Raw genomic sequence first — 15,618 nt, 5'->3', positions numbered from 1 at the left:
ACTTTAGGATGCCACTGTAATGACGAGGCGAGGTGGAGACGTGCGTTTGGATAAGCAATGAAAAAACATTTGCTTTTGCAATAATTTAGCCTTGCATCAGATATTGAACCATAGTCCTGAGATGTATTAGGGCATACAGAAGCGACTGTTGGTTGTGGGCAAGTAGCACGACGTCATGAAAACCGGGCTTGCTATCCATTATAGGTGGTGTTGCTCCAAATCACTACCATTGCACAATGTTGCTAAGCGCCAGGTCGCGATGACCGCATTCCTATGGGTGTGGTATCCGAAAACTCGTCTACAGTGTTGATTGGGTACACGTCAAGAAACCCCCAGGTCGTCGACATTGATTCCTAGCCCGCTACTATGGTGAGCCTCGTTGTCAGATTGTGGTTTTTGCATAATTTTGCAAAATCATTTCGTCAGCTTCCAAATGTTAGCCCTATAGAAGAAAGAATATACATCCACAATGCATTTTTCTCAGCTCTTCTCCTCTGCGATACCTTCTGGTGCAAGAAAAGCAAAAGCAAACTTTAAGAAAATGTTTAGTACTCTATATAAATTCGAGTTGCACTTGCAAAAAGCCCACATTTAGTTGCAAAAGTTGAAGAAATTGACCAAATGTATAAACTTGCACTTAGCTTAAAATATCTCACTGCAAGTTTCTTGCACCACAAGTAAGCCAATTTTGCAAACGACCAGATGTCGATAGCTCTTTCATGAATTTTTGCTCACTAAGGTTAATCAATGTCCGATTAGTTGAACATGATACTTATAATGTTCGTAACAGAGGCATCGCTGCTACATAGCAAACCAAATGGACAATAATTTGACACCAAGCGCTTGCGATGCTTCCATCGCAAGGTTCTGCATTTTTGAAAGTGTTCAGTCTTGAAAGTTATCTAAACATCTTTTTAAACAGCACATTTTCATTGCTGTAGTTTCTAAACATTTAAAGTAGTTTATTATTTTAATTTACGTTATCATCAGATCAGATTCTTTTATGATTTACAGACAGTAGTCAGTTTTGTTTTGAGCGCTCTGGCAATGATGGGCTGCTGGCTGAAGTGTTTCTATCCTGGCTTGAGTTTAAAATTCATTGTAGGTGCAAGCGAATAAGTCACTTTTATAAGGAACGTAGCTTCTGGCTATCATTTTACTGTGAACTCAATGTTGCAATATTGTAAACACACTGCCGATGGTACCCGTGCCGTCTGCTCTAAGGATTGCAAGATTTTTATACAGTTGCATGAAACTCCATCAACTAGGCAGACTAGTTATTGACTTGACAGTGGTGAAAGCTGCCCACGTAACAATGCCATTCCATCATTGAGCCAACATGTTATTGATTTAAAGCTCTCAAATGCCCACGTGGCAGCACTGCAACAATAGTCGTTAATGCTGTGATCATGAAACATTTATTTACAAGAAATGACCTTTCTCCCACAGCTCCAATCACAACACCAGCAGTTCGTCTGCACTGTCTATTTCAGAACCGAGATCATCGTCCTCACTGCCTCCTTCGGACATCCCTTCCTCTTTCCCCTCTTTCTCCTTGAACTTGCGGAGTGCCTCAATGTAACTCAGCAGGTACTTGTGATCGCAAACCTCCGACAGCTCTGTATGCCTCAGCCCCTCATTCTTCGTCACTGTCCTCAATGTTGCCATGATGCTCCGTGACCTCTCCTTCAACACCTCGCCGTGACCTTTCAGCAGCGTCACGACCCACGTGACGTAGTGCGTGGGTCGTGCGTGGTGGGCTCCAGTTTTGCACCCACGAAGTTGAGTAGTTTCGCAACGTAAACCTGCGGCAGCGACTGGCTCACGAGGTCAACCTGTCCAACGGGAATGCCGTCGATGACCTCCGTAGTCAACTCATCTTCGTTGAGTCGAAATGCCACCACAACAGCCCGGACGTAGTCCTTCTCTCGCGCCGCTGCCCGTATAGTTGCCGGCGTCACGTCCTGCTCCAGTTCGAAAGGGTCAAACACCAGGGCATTGTCAAGGGAGTAAACGAACACCCGCTCGGTGGTTGCGGCGGCCCACGCCCGGCCCGTCGGTGAGAAAGACACCGCACTGACTCTCACTTCGGACTCGAAGCTGCTGCTTGAAAGGTCACCCTACTTGACGCCAGGCAAAGAAAGAGCGGTTTCCTCTGAGGCAGCACGCTCTTCGACGAGCGCCATGTTGCCAAACTCTGTGATCTTCCGGCGGCTGATGAAGTCGTCGACGGCGTTGAGCGAATGGTTGCACGTCACCTCGAACTTCTTGAGCAAGAGCTGCTCGTGGACATGGTAGATGCACACGAACTTGGAACGGCCTGCTGCGAGAATGCACTGGCCATCAGCCGAGTAACAAAGGGTGGTGAATGCCTGTGTCTGCGCCAGCCTCTTGGCTGTAATGATGACCGTGTCTCGCCGACCGCTTGTCAAGTCACGTCTGCCTGCAGAGACGTAAGCAGATTTACCATAGTTGCTGAGACCAGCAATGCACAGTAGAAAAAGAAGTGAACTGATGACTCAAGCAAGCAAGCAAGCCCAATTTCAAATTCTGGTTATACACTAGAAGTTGTAGGGCACCATCTAGGGAGCGTCTTACTGCAAACTTTTTTCAAACTGGTTGATTGTATTAGAAGGGATAAGAGAAACCTAAATGTGTTGCCATGCTGCCAGGAGGCAAGTTTCACTGCAAACGTAGACACACTCTTTTTTATCGATCAGCTTCTGCAAGTGATTTTTCTTTCCTGCCTTATCCCATACCACAGCCAAGGGACAGCGTCACATTTACATTGCAAACCCCGCCTCTTTTATTTTATTTTGCTCCTGTTCCTTTTTCTACAGTGCTGCGCATTCTACATTGGATGATTTACCGAAGACACGCGCCATTACCGGCGACACTGCAGGCAGCGGGTCTTACGTAGACGCATCTGTGTGTGTGACCTCGACTCTCTCACTGGAAGCGAGGCTCCCTCGAGAAGAAGGGCGTGCAGGCTTCTGTTTGAAATTTTGTTTTTGTGCCACATCACATAGCTGCTTTATGTCTTGCAGAAACTATTTCCGCTGCATGATCTATGATCCGCGCTTGTCTGCTTGCAATGCCCAAACCTAGTGAGGGGCTTTTTAAATGGTTCCCACTGGCACGCAGGTGCTGATACAGTTGAACCTCGCAATAACGAAATTGGCGGGGAACGCAAAAAAGTTAGCTTGATCGAGAATTTCGTTGTTGCGAAATGACACAGCACAGATAGGTAATGCGTCACAGAACAGAACTTTACTGTCAAAATTCCGTTAGCCTACTTTGGCAAGCTTTGCTCTAGAATAAAGAACCGCATTGCCGACAGTACAAAGTGCGATACATGCGTCAATCAGTTGTGGCATCACTGTGTGGAGCAGTATTCTCGATCAATTGCTTTCGGAGATACGATCACTGTTGCGAGATTCTCAACCCCGGACGCAGAGCAACAGCGCTCTACGCATGCAGCAGCATTTCTTCTGCACACGCTGTCGCTCCTAGGTACCGACGTGTCCGGCGCCGAGCGCAAGAGTGATCATCTCGTATGCTTTAAGGCAATCGGTCGAGATTATAGCCCCTTTGCGCAAATCTACGTCTGGCGCCAAATCCACAAGCAATGCCTGTCGGGTGGCACCAAAACCAGCGTTCCTGAAGCAAAGGATTCGTATTCTTGGACGATCGCTCAATTACTACCCAATGCGTGGCATTCGATGCTTCTACCACCATCTCAAGCGCCATAAACGATTCCATGTCAGTGGGATGTGGATTTCCTTGTTTGCGCTGCATTTTTCTCGCCGAGGCGCACATTACGCATTGTACTAGGTGTGCAAAAACCGTTGTCACATGCTGGTAGCAACATGCATGTCGCTTTAAACGGGCGATCAACAAACATGATGGTCGTAATGACGTGTTTCCAGCGCATGCGATCGCTTCCAGCGCTTGGTTGTTTTTGTAAACCAAATGGCGGCGCCCACGCAAGTGTAATGTGGTGGTATATTGCACAATTTTAGTGCACAATCGCATTTGACCACATTTTGGAACCTACTAGCGCTAAGTGAGTAAGTAATATGTGGGGTTACATTCTGGATAATTTAGTTGATGCAGGATTGTAGTACAGCGACATCTCGTTGTCGAAAGGTATGAAATACACTCCTATGTGCGTTCGCCAGGGATACGAAGATATTTCATTGTAGCGAGAATTTTGTTGTGGAATTTTGTTACTGCAGGTTTTGACTGTATAGCAAAAGCTTGCGAGTTACAGATGCATGCTAAACATCTTCTGTTGTTTTTCCAAGGACGGATGTTATGTGACTCAAGGAAACAACTTTACAAGCTATCGTGAGCAACTGAGAGAAAAAGAAACAACAATGGGTCATGTTTGACGAGACAGTCACATAGAGGAGGAGAGTCGAGTTTCAGCTACTCTTATTTCTGCAAGAACACATAACACATAATTACGTATATCTGTGAGCAAGAGCCATTTTTCCCATTTTCACAAGGCCGATGTACTGTATACATATATTGTGCATGTCTGAAAATGATGCAAATGCATATCGCCTGGTTGTTAAACTTTGTCAATTATTCATTCATTCTTTACAAGAAGAACAGTACAAATGCCAGGGACAAGGGCAGGAAGCTGCTTTTCCAGAAGCTTGACAAAGGCCCCTGCTCATACTGTATTTGGCAGCAGACATTGTGAATAAATTGTTCACATGTGAACCAATACACTGAAGGACATCGTTTTAAGGCGTACATATCGACATCTCAACCAAAAAAAAATGCTTAGATTATTCTCAAAATACACAGTTCCTTTCTAACAGAATGACATATTGATAGTTCATGGTTCATGGATAGTTCATGGTCTCGTGAAACGCAAGTGACTCAGCCTGACTCGGCTGGCTGAGAAACGGCCGAATATTACCGATAGCGTTGCGCGCTCCAGAGATAACCACTAGCGCGACGCAAGCGCCGGCGCTGCCATCTCTTGTCCACCTCGCTGGTTACTCGCACCGCGGGAGGAAACTTCAAGAGCCGCCTTGCGTACATTTCTTTTTATAAACTAGAAAGACGCCGTTGTCATAACGTTTGATTGCGCGAAAGGGCATTAATTTTTATTACAATACAAATGCAGCAGTGAAAAGCGGACAACATTGCCGTATGTTTGCTATGTTCGACCAAAATTATTTCGAATAAACACGTTCTTCTAAAAAATGATGGCCCCAAACACAAATTCTCACACCACCCGAGACCGATGCAAATACTATGAGCACGTTACGAACAAAAGATATTCATGGCGCCAAACGACGGGGAAAATGTGGCGATACGCATTCATCTCTGCTGCCATCGCATATGGCTGCTCATTAGCATAATTCGCGCGGCTCGTCGCACCACAAATTATGGCGGAAAATCTCAGCAATGGCGGCCCAGCGCAACGTCACGCACCGTCAAAATGACGTTTACGAAACAACCCTTCCTGTGACGCTCATCAGGGAATATTCCTTCAGCCAATCAGCAAGCTGGCATGGCGCATTTCTTGGATCGCCACCACATACTCCCGAAATTGAAGATGCATTGCACTGGCTTCTTTACGCTACCGCTCACATTTTTTTGAAGCGCTAACGTCGCAATATAGCTGCCAAGAATCCAAAAAATGTATTAGTCGATAAAATTTGCAGCTCCACGTCACGTTTCGTCATCTTGATGAAAACGCAAAAATTTTGCAAAACTTCAGCTTCCCGGAACAAATTTCGAAGCACGTGACCTCTCGACAGCCCATCAGAGAGCAAACATGGCGGATAATGGCGGCCGTGCAGGCGCCATGTCTGTCGAGAATAGCGTCCTAAATTAATGTAAGAAACTTTATGCCATGCGCTACTTTCGTTACGGGTGTTGTGTGGCGCTACTAGTTCATTTTAACGTGTTCTGCTTTGACATGCTTTACAAAAATTATCAATTATACCACTATGTTGAACAGTGCGCTAAAATTTTTCTACATTTTGTATTACGTTGTATTTTTTTGTCATCCCATTGCATCGCCTTTGCATCACATATGTGGTACAGCATGCAACCGCGACGCTGGCGACACATCTTAGTGATCGTGCCTACTAGCAGTAACATGGCGGCGCCCACAGTGCAAAGCTCGTTGCGTCTTTGGCGTACGATAATAGTGCTATGAAACCCGTGTGTATTTCTCTGACATCTGTGTACCGTGCATATATTCCGTACCGAGAGAAACCCCCGCTGTGACGATGAAGTTCGCGGTCAAGTTTTCCAACCTGATCGGCACGGTGTACCGCAAGGGGAACTTGCTGTTAACGCCGGATGGAAACACCATGGATGGATGGAAACAACTTTATTTTGAATCCGGCAAATTTGACGACCCGGGCTCAGGTCTCCCATGAGGGGACTTCGAGGCCTTGCCTCGTCGCCGCCTCTCGGGCTTGCTGGACGGCCCACTCTTGTGTCCTGAGGTTGGAGCTGCGCAGAGCGGCGGCCCACTTCGACGCAAGAGCCTCCGGAGCTACTGCCATTGTAGCTGATGTAACCCGACACTCCCACAACATGTGTGACAGCGTCGCTCTAGTTAACTGACATAATTTGCAAATAGCAGTCGGGTATTGCGCGGGGAAAATGTGCTGCAATCGCACCGGACTGGGAAATGTTTGTGTTTGCAATTGTCGCCAGATGACTGCCTGGCGACGTTTCAGCATAGGGTGAGGTGGGGGCAGCAACCGCCTGCCTAGCTGGTAGTGCTTGGTGATGTCATTGTACCTGACCAGGCGTTCTCGCGGGTTTTGAACCAGGAGTTCCGAAATCGAAGAGGTGGTCTCCGATTCTGCGCGGCGGGTCAGTTCTCGCGCAGAGCGGTGTGCTACCTCGTTCAAGTTAATGAGGCCTTCATCGGTGGGGGTGGCGACGTGCGCTGGAAACCATATGATCGCGGTGTTATCGAAGTGCTGTCGACCAGCTTTCCTTAGAATCTGGAGAGCTTCGGAGGAAATGCGCCCCCGCGCGTAGTTGCGAACTGCGTATTGTGAGTCGCTAAACTACCTCGCAGAGGGGGTCGGTAAGCGCAAGCGCGATCGTTACCTCTTCCGCTGTTTCGGGGTATTCCGTTGCGACACTACACGCGTGCGTAAGCCGGGAGCTAACGTCTACGACTACCACCGTGAACCGGTGTTCTCGTGTGTATTCTGCGGCGTCTACAAAGCGCGTAGTCCTCTTTCCACCCAAGGAGCGCAGCAGTGTCTTGGCACGGGCCTGGCGTCGACCCCGATTAAATTCGAGGTGCATGTTTCGAGGTATAGGGGCGACAAGCAGTGTGTCGCTGAGGTCGGGTGGAATGACCTGTTTCTGACCGTGTTGGACGTGGTAGTTGAAGCGAGTTTCTGCAGGATATACGGGCCCGTGGCTGTCAGAGACATGCGTTCGAGTTGAGAGGTTCTTTGCGCTTCCACAATTTTCTCAAGCGTGTTATATACCCCCAGCTGTAGCAGACGAGCAGTGCTTGTGGACTCCGGTAGGCCAAGGGCAATCTTGTAAGTCTTGCGTATAAGGGTGTTGATTTTCTCCCTTTCAGTGACATTCCAGTTGTGGAAGGCAGCCACATAAGGGATGTGACTGATTGCAAAAGAGTGTATGAGGCGCGTGACACTGTCCTCCTTCATGCCCGTGTGCTTGTTTGTAATGCGTTTGATCAGGCGGGTAGCCGCTGTAACCTTGCCTTCGATTTTGCGAATAGCTTCTATGTTTGACCCGTTGGCTGTTATATGCATGCCTAGGATGCGTATCTTCGGGACTCGGGGAATGCAGGAGCCGTCTTGTGTATAGAGGATTATGTCGTCACATTGGCGCGATTCGGCTGTAGGCTTGGGCCGGCGGCGCGGGTGGTAAACGAGCAGCTCCGATTTCAGTGGAGATAGTCGGAGACCTGTGTCTTGGAGGTAGGTTTCGACTGCAGAGACCGCTGCTTGTAAGGTGCATTCTATCTGACCGTCACTGCCCTTGCCCTTGTTGGTGATATCACCATTGTAGCGCCGCTCGGCAACCGACTCTCGCTCTTCGATCTGCGCAACAACAAATCGGAAACGCTGCCTATCGAGAGCCGCTACAACTTTACCGCCGTTGACATCGCGCCCTCAGGCTTCCTCTTTTAGCGATAACGTGGCCTAGAACGTGCGCGCATCACCACTGGTACGTCGCGTATGTTGTCTCAAGCAAGAAAACAAGCGCGTTGGCTCCAACATACGATGACTCATTCCATTTCCCGCGGACATGCATCCTAGCTATTGAAGCAGACGACAGCTTGTACGCAGCAGACAACGGAAGCGAGAAGCGTTTTCGACAGAATAATCATACGCTTTGAGCTACCCGCTTTATTTTTACTGCGGAGGAAAAGTGTTTTGCTTTACCGATAACGCTACATTCATTGTCTTCATTTCAGTTTCTTAGGTAAAACGTCAATTTGGCGTCACGTTACGAAAACAAAATGGGGCTATCAGCGCCATTTTGTTCGCGTCGCCTCTACGTGACGCACCGAAGAAAATGGCGGAATGTCCAGAATAGCGCCCTTGGCCAGTGCCTATTGGCGGCGAGGAGTTAAGGAGTCGCCATCTGTCGGAAGCGCCTCCCTTACGTAGTATGAGGTATCAGGCGGCGCGCTCCCCGTAGGTTTCGCTTACGGCGCTCAATAAAAAACACCACGCGGCAGCCCTCCTGGACATTTATGTAGGTACTTTCAAAATGAGGGAAGTTTATGACTTTCGATATAACAATCTTGGGCAAACTGAAAGCACAGAATCGTATACAGACGCTATCTCTTTACCGAATAGGTACAGTAACGCCACTACGCGCGGTCGCCGCGATGGAGTCTCCCTAACCGGCTTCTTGCATGAAAGGTCGGCAATCGCGGAGCGCAAACTATGTGAAATATGTTCTTATAGTGGGTGGTCTGTATAAGCAAATGGCGCGTAACAGAACGAAGCCTCAATGCGTGCAGCCATCGCACGGGTTCACGGCGACCGACTGCGCATCTGCATGCATGTCCGTGCACAATGTTTTGCTTTCGCTGTGAGCGCATTTTCGCCCCGTGCCTTTAGCTTTAAGCCGCCGCATATGAACATTTCCCAGTACACTAGCAACCATTGTTGCGTGGACGCTATCAGAACTGTTGAAAAATAATTTCGTTACTGAGACTTCGACGCCTACGGCGACTGTGATGTGCCGTCGTGACGATTCAATCTTTTTTTGTCTTCTAAATTCTTGGGCATTTCAATATTATTTCTCAAGTTGCGTCGTACTGCATGTTTATCGGTATTCTCAGCGTGAGATTTCCCCCTGCTTCCTTTTTGTAATCCAGTGCATTAATTCATAACACAAACATGACATATGCCATGCCTTTCTTTAATATACATCTTACCGCTCCCTTTCCGTTCCAGAGAACTTGCCAGTATCTAACATCAACAAGTTCATAGACCAAACCGTCTTGACATTAGCTGTGCAGCGGGCGCGGGCGAGCGCCTCAGTGCGCGTTTTCTGCTACTCACCGAGCATCGCGCAGTCCCGGCGCCGTAGCAGAAATCTTCCTGTGTGTGTGTGCTTGCTGCATACGCGAGCTGTAGCCGATGGCTGTCTGCCGGTTCTAAATTTCGCCAGCCAAGCTTCACGCAGCTCCTTGCCCTGCGGCTACGTGTGAATAAGGCTGACACCGGGCTCCGTTGCGTACGTCCGGCACTGCGGCACTAAGCAGTAGCCTATCATGCTGCACGCCGCCAAAGGCAGCCACTACCTATTATAGTAGTTTCAGATGTTGCCAAGCAGACACCCAAGGCGGTAAAGCCGCACCACTTAATCAGAACCGCGGCGCAGGTGCGACTTTAAACTTTCGTTTTCAGCTCGCTTCGGCGCTTCCGAAGCAGCCGCGGTGTCCACGTGATCCCTAATGCCACGCCATGCCGACGGTGGCGCCAGCTTTTCCAGTGGTGGAGCTCGAAGCCAGTACTACAGTGTACTAACACGACACGTCTTGTCCCAGGACGAACTGACCAGGACAGACTCCATTCCAGGACCAAACGCGAGACCGGAGACACAGATCTCGTGCCCCGCTAGGACGTCAAGTAGACGGCCCGTCTCTAGCGCCCATACAAACACTTCAAAGGCGGCCTGCAATAAATTGAGCAGAAATCATCAAAGGATGAACGTCAAAGTCAAGCGCTGGCTTCGCAGTACATATATCTGCTGCCAGAAAACATAACTGCAGTCAAATGGACGTCCATTTATTGACAATTATGTTTCACAGTAAGCACCAACTGGCCCGACTACTAGGCCAAGCTGCTGGGACATGTATTAGAAAGATTGATTGGTTAAACCATTGGCAACTAAAGCCGGAAGTTCGCCGAGTTGGACGTATTGTTGGTTTAAAAAGCCATGCCTGGATGCTGTGGTAGCCAGTATATGTCGGACAACTTCCAAAAGGTTGTCCGTAGAAGGCATCATGTGCTCACTTCAGGAGTGGCTTGATGTTTTTATTTTTAATTCACACTTGTAGATAAAGGTGGGCAATGATCAAATTTTTCGAATACGACCTAAATACAAATATGAAGTATCGAATATCAAATAGTAAAATGCAGACATACATATTTATTTACAGCTGGAATATTTATTCGTGTATAATTGGGTACCACACCTGCACCAACTAATCTAAGAAAGGACAGCTGACCATCAGGAACAAAGGGTCATTTTAGACACTACCTGTCATTAAAAAAATACACAAAAAGCCTCTGAAGCTTTTTAGAGCCAATTTGCAAACACGTTTTTCAAGAATAAATGGGTGCTGTATGAAATGGAGCTATAGAAACGTGCTATATAGATGATCGCCACCGAAATATTGATAGTTTAGCAAAATAAATTAATAAATAAATAAAAAAGCTGCTGAAAGACTTGTGCACCACGGATACATGTAAAAGGACCTGTTGCAAGAAAAACATCACTCGTCGTAGCATAAAAGATAAAAATTTTACATAACAAAACTGTTGGAAACTCCTAAATGATAGACAAGAAAAGCTCACAGACTGCCATGTAGGCTTCTGGCATGAAGCCGAAAATGGAACTTGAACTACTGATTTTGTTCTTGCATTCCTCTGAAAACATTGATCACTATTTACCTTCCGATAACTTGCAATACAGTAAAATCTTGTTAACTCGAACTATGAGATCTCGAAATATCAGTTAAGTGAACATTTTCTCCTTGCTTGGCGTCAACTCTATGTACTTTTAACCTCTTATCTCTAAATGATCGCACGCCGTATTGTCGATATTTCAACTGCGAAAATGTCAAGAAAATGTCACTACCCAAATGTTTTCAAACTTTGTGTGCGGCTGCGATATCACCAAAAAGTGACAGGACCGGAAGTTTTTAGCAAATTCCGTTTGATTCTATGCCACTCTATTCATTCACCATTCACGGCTGGCTGCGATATCATTGGTAATGCGGGTGGAGCACCACTCTGGCCCCTGACGAAGCGTCGTCAGTTTGCTTATTCGCTGTGCTCTTGTGTTTCTAGGTTTGTGGATCCGCACGCTACGCCTTATTATGTTGTGATGCTTCACTGTGGATTTAGTGAATGCTACAAGAATTGTGCGAGGATGGCGCTTTCTAAGCAGCGCAAATCTCTGATGTTGGAGCGCAAGGTTGCCCTCATCATTGTTGCCCGCATATGCCCAATGTACCGGATGCTGAGTCGCATATCTCGCAAAGGTGATCTACCAAAATTACTGCTCCTGTCATACTGATCTGCGAGAAATTTAGTGGCTACTAGTGACTGTTTGGAATGGCTCTAGGTGGCCCATGCGCCACCAGGGGCTTACATTTTTGTGAATTTGCTTATCTAAGAACTCCGCTTATCTAAAAAAATTTCTGGTTTTTATAACTTCAAGTTTATGGGGCCTTACTGTTCTTTGTTTAGCAGGCAGAGAACATCAATAAGACTTTAAGGTTGTTGCGAGTATTTGGTTAGCCTGGTTAGCCGACAAAGTTTTTGAACGGCAAGATAGGCTGACACCTATCTTGTATGCGTCTCTTCATCACATGATCCCATTCTCTGTATATTTAATCCCTTGTTTGGAAAAAAATAAACCACTTGTTATTCTGCGCTTGTATAGTCCACTTCCTTTTGTGCTTCGTTCAGGTTGCGCTGCAACCCCCCCCCTTCCCATTAGGAATATGTTTTGAAATACAGCCGCTGATCGTTAATACGGACTTGACATGAACTGCCAGAAAGTCTGAATAATCGGGAGTCTGAAATACCGTATGTGCTACGGGTGTAGCCTAATCTTGGGTGTCAAGCCCAGACAGTTTCCTTAGGTGCCTCCTTTTCTTTCTAGTTCTGGTATCAAAAATGTCCACTTTTGTAAACTTTTGGTCAAGCATCCATTTGTATGTACTTCAGGGCGTAAAATTTTGATTCGGGAACTGCTATTTATTTACACATTTCAACGCTATGCATTCGACGCTACCCGAAATTTAATTGCTGTTCGCCTTTACTGTCCTAACCTAACTTTTAGTATTCTAGCATAGGTTAACCTAACTTAAGCAAATATCAAGGCAACAACAGTCAGAAGATGGATGATATTACCCGTGAGCCAGCACAAACAACCTCGCCGCTTGTGTCGACAGCCAGAGATGCGAACTGGACAGCCCTTGGAGCCGTCAGCGTCTTGAAGTTGCGGTACCGCTTCAGGTCGTAGGCGCGAACAGTGCCATCAAGAGATGCCGAGAGAATGGCTTTGCCATTTTGAGCGAAGGCCACCGCAGCCACTGCGGTGGCATGGCCCGAGAAAGTCACGAAACAGAAACCATTCCCTGTGTGCCACAGCTTCACCTGCATTGTAATGTAAGAGAAGTTGAAGTTTATTGTTTGTTACTGTATGTGGAAAACGCAAGCTTATATATTATAAACAGCATCAGAAGCTCCCTGAGTGAGAAGCTGCCAAGGGGGCCTCCTCTCATTCTTGGTTAAATAAACAGTATTAGAGCAGCAAGAACAGGGTGAACAAAAACAAAAAGCATCAAGAAATACAGTTGGTAGGGAACAAGTTATAAAAGTAGTAAACAATCAGATATGCATTAAAACAGTGCAATGCAATAATATCACAATAAACACTCACAAACAGGATTGTCTAGTAATGTACAAAAAATGTGCTTTTCTACACTCTACTAACAAGGAAAAATAAGATGTGTTTGACAAAAATATGAAGCCTATCAATACAGTAATAAAAGTAATGTAAAGAAAACGTATAATTATGAAAATGTGTTTATCCCAAATGAAAAGATGGTTATGCTAACATGATTTTTTTAATGTTGTGTTTAAAAAAGTGCAATGAATGAGTTGACTGATGAAGATGCCGAAGTTTCAACTGCCTTCTGAGATAACGGAATATGACATCTGCTACAAGGATACTGTGAGTTTAGATCAATCAATGATGATGATCATCTTGACGCGAGAGTGGAGGACATTGAACTTCGATGTATTGGTTGTCAAGAGCTTTCCGGATACTGCTTTGTAACATACACATGGAAAATGCTAAGAATGATGCCACAAAATGCCTGTGGTCATGTGCGTGATTCAAAGTATAACAGCGCGACTTTGGATTGAGGACAAAACCAAAGTACCACAGGCAAGTGCTGACGTTCAACTACTTGTCTGTGTTCTTTGCTTCTGTTCTCGTTCAAGAAGTTGCGCTGTTGTACTCTGAATCTCACAGAACCAAGTAGCCCAATCTTTGACATTGCTAAGTCATGTGCGGTTAGGTTTAACATGAAAACGATGTCTCGACTGCCATCACTACCAAGCGAAACAAAGTAGTGCCGTAATAATGATGATGAATTGACTCTAGAGAAGACAACAGACCTTGCCATGATCTCCTCCAGTCACAAGATTTGCATTGTCGAGAGTATGCGAGGCAAGCCATGTTGTTGGCATGCCCCTGCTGCTTGAGGACAAACGACTCCGACTGCCACTCCCAGACGACCAACTATCCACGTCGCCCACTTAGCGCAATTCAGTCACCCGTAGGTTGAAACATGCTGCTGTGACTTCGTGGTCCGAAACATTCAGGCACTGGATCAGGTTGTAGTCGGGCATCTCGTGCAGGAGGAATGATCCATTGGAAAAGGCGGTGACCAGCATATGATTTCCGCCATGGTGGCATGCTGCCAACAATAGGAATGCTTCCCTGTTCGGTGGTACCGAACCCTCTCCACCTCAACGTCACCTCCGGCGTCATCGTCGGGTATGACGTCACCTGTTTTGTCCTCAGCGTCACCATCATCTTGCTCTCACGTCGCAACACACCGTCGTCTCCTCGACAACGATGAGGCCGCGTCGTCTGCGATCACGAATCCCAAGTCACAAGACGCCTCCAAAACGCAAAGCTGTCTGTTTCGGCTGAGCGTAAAGACATCTGCGGAGTCTTGTGCCGAAGAAACAGTTGACGATGGTGTCGCTGTGGCTGGACAAGGTGTTGATGCCGAAGTTCTTCATATTGTGAAGCGCTGTCACCTGGACCGACATGCCGATAGCGAAAAGGCGCGAATCGGAGGACCACTCACTGCACGTGAGCGCATAGTAGGTCGTACTTAGCACTAGCTCGAGCGCAAACGGCATAAAATCGCGCCTGGCGTAGCCGGGCGTGTGGTACACAAAGACAGAGTTGCACTTGGCGACAGCGAAGTATTTGCCATCGGGACTGAACTTCACTGTCGACAGGGGCTTGCGGAAGTGATGTCGGTGGATGACAGTTCGCGACACGAGGCTGCGCAGCAGGGCTTCGCCGGTTTCGTTGATGGCGATAAAGAGGAAGCCTGAGGGCGCGATGTCAATGGCGGTAAAGTTGTAGCGGCTCTCGATAGGCAGCGTTTCCGATTTGTTGTTGCGCAGATCGAAGAGCGAGAGTCGGTTGCCGAGCGGCGCTGCAATGGTGTTTCCATCCGCCGTGAACAGCAGGTTCCCCTTGCGGTACACCATGCCGATCAGGTTGGAAAACTTGACCGCGAACTTCATTGTCACAGCGGGGGTTTTTCTCGGTACGGAATATATGCACGGTACACAGATGTGAGAGAAATACACACGGGTTTCATAGCACTATTATCGTACGCCAAAGACGCAACGAGCTTTGCACTGTTGGCGCCGCCATGTTACTGCTACTAGGCACGATCACTAAGTTGTGTCGCCAGCGTCGCGGTTGCATGCTGTACCACATATGTGATGCAAAGGCGATGCAATGGGACGACAAAAAAATACAACGTAATACAAAATGTCGAAAAATTTTAGCGCACTGTTCAATATAGTGGTATAATTGATAATTTTTGTAAAGCATGTCAAAGCAGAACACGTTAAAATGAACTAGTAGCGCCACACAACACCCGTAACGAAAGTAGCGCATGGCATAAAGTTTCTTACATTAATTTAGGACGCTATTCTTGACAGACATGGCGCCTGCACGACCGCCATTATCCGCCATGTTTGCTCTCTGATGGGCTGTCGAGAGGTCACGTGCTTTGAAATTTGTGCCGGGAAGTGGAAGTTTTGCAAAATGCAATTTTGCGTT

At 47.0% G+C, this 15,618-nt stretch overlaps 1 pseudogene; it reads right to left on the bottom strand.

Moving 5' to 3' along the window:
- Nucleotides 1-1,426: 1,426 nt before the first annotated feature.
- On the bottom strand, nt 1,427-15,071 carry LOC126540116 (periodic tryptophan protein 2 homolog; annotated as a pseudogene).
- Nucleotides 15,072-15,618: the final 547 nt, after the last annotated feature.

This window comes from Dermacentor andersoni, chromosome 2 (genome assembly GCF_023375885.2).
Source record: "Dermacentor andersoni chromosome 2, qqDerAnde1_hic_scaffold, whole genome shotgun sequence".
Classification (NCBI taxonomy): domain Eukaryota; kingdom Metazoa; phylum Arthropoda; class Arachnida; order Ixodida; family Ixodidae; genus Dermacentor; species Dermacentor andersoni.
The sequence above is the reverse complement of the archived record's forward strand: the minus strand, read 5'-3'. Positions and strand labels throughout refer to the sequence as shown.